The sequence below is a fragment of the Dendrobium catenatum genome, unplaced genomic scaffold, assembly GCF_001605985.2.
Source record: "Dendrobium catenatum unplaced genomic scaffold, ASM160598v2 fragScaff_scaffold_743, whole genome shotgun sequence".
Lineage (NCBI taxonomy): Eukaryota > Viridiplantae > Streptophyta > Magnoliopsida > Asparagales > Orchidaceae > Dendrobium > Dendrobium catenatum.
In genome coordinates, this window is record NW_021319205.1 from 2,017,072 (window position 1) to 2,023,055 (window position 5,984).

General features: G+C 35.2%; 1 protein-coding gene across 2 annotated transcripts in view; it reads right to left on the reverse strand.

Moving 5' to 3' along the window:
* LOC110108604 overlaps positions 1–3,156 on the reverse strand; it is a 15,404-nt gene extending 12,248 nt beyond the window's left edge. Inside the window, exon 1 of one of the 2 annotated variants that reach the window (XR_003701332.1) lies at positions 3,113–3,156. The gene's annotated coding sequence lies outside the window, so the exon portion shown is untranslated. The remainder of the gene's footprint in view (positions 1–3,112) is intronic. The other variant, XR_003701335.1, reaches the window with a different exon arrangement.
* Positions 3,157–5,984: the final 2,828 nt, after the last annotated feature.

A 5,984-nucleotide genomic window follows, 5' to 3' on the forward strand; every position in this document is an offset into this window, starting at 1 on the left:
ATTTATCAAGATCCATTCAACCCACGAGTATCATCGAAGTTCAGGATGGGACAGGCACATGCTCAGACTTGCCTACCTTTGAGATGGTTACGTTGGACATTCTATAGAGATTCCTACTTAGACTTGAACGAGATAGATTTTTGGAGGCATGTTCGTGCGTACATTCTCTTTCTGATGGGTACTTATCTAGTCCCGGACACCTCAGGTTGTGAGATTCATTTGAGGTTCTTACCTTTGTTGGAGGACTTGGGGTTGTTCAGCACATACTCGTTAGTATAGGGTGGTTGTATTTTGCTAATGTCCTTTTTATTTAGCAGCAAGAGTGTCTTTTATTTTAATATGTTATATTATCCTGTTTATGTGGTTATCCCGTACTAAAATTTCACATTAATACAAAGAAATAGAATTCAACAAATATAAAAAACTAAAAAAATTTCAACAAGATACATATAATTGCTCGGATTTATATATTAAAAAAAAATGGATACTTCAACATTAATTAAAACAACTAACCTTATTGCTTTAACGGTTGCCTCAACTTCATACAGCAAAGCCTTACATTCCTTCACCCCTTTGTCTGCATGCTTCACGGGAATCACAAGTATATCACGGGCATCCATGCCCGTGACTTCCTTCCTTTTTCATCAAATTCAATCGGGAATCCTGTTCACGCGGCTGATCATTTTTAAATTTTTTTTTTGATCCATTTCCTAATATAATTTTAAAATCTGATCCTATCAAAAATTTTTCCTTAAATTTATTGGAAATTTGATGAGATTAATTAGTCAGGCAAAGTACTCTTTCAACATAATACTACAATTTGATTGAATTTAACAATACAATCACACATAAATAATTTCATAAGATTACATTTTTTTTGAAAACAAAATACGAGACAAAATTTATAGTTCAAATTATAGAATTCTTCATAAATAAAATCTTATATATAAATTAATGATATATATATACATATATTGTACATTCAATGCAACAATTTTTATGCGATTACATAATTTATTTTTAAAAAAAAAAATTATGTAAGTCGCCCGATCAACGGGCGACTTACAAGTCGCCTATACAATAGGCGACTTCTTTGTCAAGCATAAATCGCCGAATGTAACGGCGATTATGCCTACTTTTAAATTTTTTTTTAATTATGCTTATATTCTTAATTAACTTACTAATGATGCTTAGACTGAAAATTTGCCCTATAATGAATTATAAAATTCAACAATTGAGTGGTGAGTGGTGATGGTCAATGCCTGAAGAAATTATTCTGTGCGGACACCGGACGTCATTTGGAGGCCAATCAGAACGCGTCAAGTCACCTGGTACCCAGTGGTATATAGCACCAGTGTCGAGTAAAAAAGTAACGTGACGAGTTCTGATTGACCACCAAATGAGGCCCAGTGTCAACACAGAATAATTTATCCAGTAATGGAGGGTGATAATGGTGGATGGTAACAACATGTGACGGGGGCAACAAAAACATAAGAAAGAAGCATGAACCTGTTTGTAATAAAATCATGAAGATAACAAAATTAGTGATGGAAACTGAGGATTAGACTCTCACAATATCTATAACTGATACGTCATCATGAAATTAGCCTGATTGGGCATGAATCTCGCAAAATCAGTTCGGAAACTTCAAAATTTAAATTCGAGAGAAAATGAACTCCGATTTCGGCGAGCTTACAGTCAAATTGAGCGTCTCGGAAATACAAATCCAACGACACCAAATTCGACCCAATCCGAGCCCAAATGAGTCCGAATCAAGGACCCGAAGCGATATTGGAAGCTTCAAACCTCAATTTGAGTTACCAAACGGTCTCCGATTTTGACGAGCTTATACTCAAATCGAACGAGTCGACAAGATGAATCCAACGAGCCCAAGATCGCCAAATTCCGACATTATTAAGGCCTTCAAATGCCCAACGAACGGTGCATGATCAAAGGATTCGATGTCGGCCGTCCATTCAAAACACTCCCAATTCGCCCCTGATCTTACGCCTATTTACGGGCTATGCCACTCCAGAAAAACTATAAATAGAGCCCTCATTCTACACTAAGGGGACTCAAGTGAAGAGAGAGAAGAAGAAGGAAAAGGGGAAAAGACGATTCCTCTCCTCCTCGACCACCGTCGGAGCTCTTTCTGCCGCCTGAAGACGCCGGAACTCTGCCGGATTTTCGGGAAAAGCCGGGAATTTACAGAACTTTGTAACTTTGTGAGAAATTGATTGTAAATTGATCTTCTTGATTTGTAAGACGGGTCAACCTTTGTACTTCAAACAAATACTAGTGGAACTTTGCAACTGGGCGAGGCCCCGTGGTTTTTTCCCTCTTTCGGGTTTTCCACGTAAAAACCTTGGTGTTCATTTTCTCTTTTCTGTTTGTGTGCGGAATACTCGTGCAACGCTAAGACGAATATTTCCTAACTCTACTGCCGCGTATATTTTAGCACGCAACAATAACTATAAAGGAGAGTTAAAATTAATAACTTCGTCTTTGTAATTAAGGTTTAAATTTATATATGAGCGAATCTAAACATTAATAAAAATAAATTAAATGATTGATTCTATAAGTTCAAAAGAAAAGGAATGGAGGGCTTATTATAAAAAAAGTGAATAATCTATATATCTATATAAAAGAGCATAAACATAAATATATATATAAAAAAAAAGTGAATGATTGTATGAATGAGTTATAGAGGTGTCAAAATGAGACCAAAAACTGACTTGCCTTCAACTGAATTAACCTGATTAGAAAAATTGGTCATAAATTCAAATCCGGACCCAACTTACCCCTAACCCGGGTTGACCTGACTCTCTAACCCACGAGGGCGAGGTGCAAGGCCGCAAGGACGAGTCGCACAAGCACGGGTTTGAGAGCAACGCGAACATGGGTGCGACCATGCAAGCGTATGTGCTAGACGAGCGTGCAAGCACTAGGGTGAGCGCGATGGAGCAAGCAATTATGACAAGCACACGAGCATGACCCATTTTTCATATGTATATTTATATATAATCCCAGACTTGAGCGATTTTGAATAATCTATAAAAATGAAAGAGCAGAAGCATTAATATAAAAAAAATGCATGAGTTATAGATTTCACCTGTTCCGCTTCAAAGCGCTCTGAAAATGAGAAACAATATATATAGCTAATAAACTGAAGAGAAGATTAGGAAATTGTCAATGATAATTCGAATGAAACTTGGGTCATTTTATAGTCGTAACATGCTTTGGGTTGTCCCGCGGAAAATTCATAATTCTTGTACAAACAAACCTTACTGTAGATACTTTATTGGAAATTAGTTGCTCTCATTTGTGGAGGTTTATTTTTAAAGTTACTCCGCAGGACTATGTTATGTTGGGTAAAGCGGCAGACAGACTGTGGTTGGGTACTATGGTTAGGTTAACTTGACACCAGTCGTTAGAAGAGTTAACGACTTGTTATTTTTTTTTCGATTTTTTTTTTTTTACATTTTTTTATTTGTTCTGAAAATTTTTTTCGCTATTTTAGTTATTTTTTTTGCGTTTTTAATTTGCAATTTTTTCCTTTTTTTTTTAATTTGTTCTGTTTTTTTTATTTATATTCATTCCAATAGCCATTTTTTGTTTTTTTATTCCAATATCCAGTTGATTGTTGAGATAATTTCTTCGTTTCTAAACTGAAAAGAAAAAAATGCAAAAACATTATTGTTCTTATTTCTTTCTTATAGTTCTTAAAAAAAAAAATTATTGTGAAAAGCTCACAAAACAAATTAATTTTCCCACATCAACTTCACAATAAAATTTTAGAGAAAATACCTTCTTAAAAAAATAGACCCCTCACTTCGCATGGAAGGAGCCCCAAGCAAGGAATCAAGAGAGAGATCAAAGATTGCTCTTGCCTCCTCGCTCCTCCTCTACCACCACCCAGACTTCCGTCGGACCACCATCTAACGTCAGAGTTCTGCTGGACCACCGTCCGACGCCGAAGTTCTGCCATACCACAACCTGATGCAAGAGTTCCTCCTGACCATTGCTTGACACCAGACTTTCATCAGGTCAACCGCCTGACGCCTGACTTTCATCGGTCCACCGCCCGTTGCCGGAGTTCCACCGGACCACCGCCTAATGCCAAAGTTCTACCAAACCACCTCCGGACTACTGACTGAGGCCCGAACTTTCACCGGACCACTGAGAGAAGTCGGAGTTCCTCTAGACCACCTAATAATGCCCAGACTTTTGCTAGACCACCGCCTTACGACTATGGTCTTTCTTACCCCTATCTCGTACCGGCTTTTGTCCTTTCGACCTCCATCGTCCGCTGATTATGGTTATGCCGACTAAATGAACAATTTCAATACTAATTCTTCCTATTCCCACCATATAATATGATGCACATTTGCTACATCAATCCAAGGTCTTCCCCCCAAGGAAAGACCTCATTTGTAATCGACTGCAAATAATAGTGGGTTCATTCAAACTGGATCAGGCCCCGTAACTTTTTCCTCTTTTCAGGGGTTTCCACGTAAAAATTCTGATGTCTCTTATGAATGGTACACCCTTTTTGTGTGATGGATCTTGCTAAGACATTAAATTTTATATTTTTCTACTGCCACGAATATTTCAAGACGCGACAACAATAGAGGGTCAATTAGAAAAATTAACGGTTGAACATATTTTTTTTATTGCTTCACGTTGGAATGAATGAAATGCTATTCTCAAATTTCTGTCCCGATTGTACCATTAGAAGTAAATCGATTGCTTCTTACGAGCTCAGGTGTTGGGAATTAAGAGTAATTAGACCACAGGAAAATCACCTATTCAATGCTTGCAGATTACGGAATTCCGTACAGTAAGACTCTATTTTAGCTTTTGTATTCATTCTTTTGGGTTCAACATATGCATGCGATCATTACCTTTAATAGATTGGGCTAAACTCTAAACATATATATTTAAATTTATTAATTCTTTTTATTTATTTTAGTTGGACATATACTGATATACGACATGTCAGGTAAGTTCACATGTATGGCACAGCCTAGCATGTTAATGAGTTGAATCAAGTCGAGAATCTGCCTAATCGAACTAAGCTTGTTTAGTTGTTATTGAGCTTGAACTCCAACTCAACTCGTTAAAAAATCAATAGGCTCAAACTCAACTAGAATAAAAAATATATAATTAATTTAAAATTATTAAAATATATTATATAATACTAATTTAAATTAATTATTAAATACAAGCTCGAATTCATGACGGTTTATTCTCATTGTTATTTTCTTGCATGTGCAATGTTTATTCTATATGAATGTTATGATGTTTTAGCATACCACCATGACAATTATAAGCTTCCAAATCATAAAAATAAAAATTAATATATGATCTTGATTCAAAGCGACATTCAGAATCCCATGGAACTAAAATCAAAAGTCTAAATCAAGTATTTCGAAAGTTATTATTTTTTAACCCTCTTGATTGAATGTTTTAGTCTTTCTCAAAACTTCAATCACTCAAGGCATGCTTAATGAGTCATTAGGATCATTATAATGAGTGTTATGGATTGATTAGCATGTAAATTACTTTAATGATTATCTAACTTGATTAACATGTAGATAACAATTAGCAAATATTAGACAACACTACACATATTTGTTATAATTAAATCAAAATGGAGAGATGCACATAAGTGTATATTCAACATCTTTCTCTACTTAAAAATGACAAATAAATATTAGTGTGAAGAGATAAAAAAATTAATATTTAGATATTTCCACCCTCACTTAATGAATAAGTGAATATAAAACTTATAATCAAAAGATACAATAATACAGCATATATGACTACACAATATAGATTATCTTTTCAAAAAAACACAGACAATTAAAAAGAACACCATACATACATTACTTTGGCTATTAATAATTAAATGTTTGCCATAGAACTATGATCAAATACATAGCTGAAGTTTGATCTTTAATAAAGGCTCTTTGACTATCATA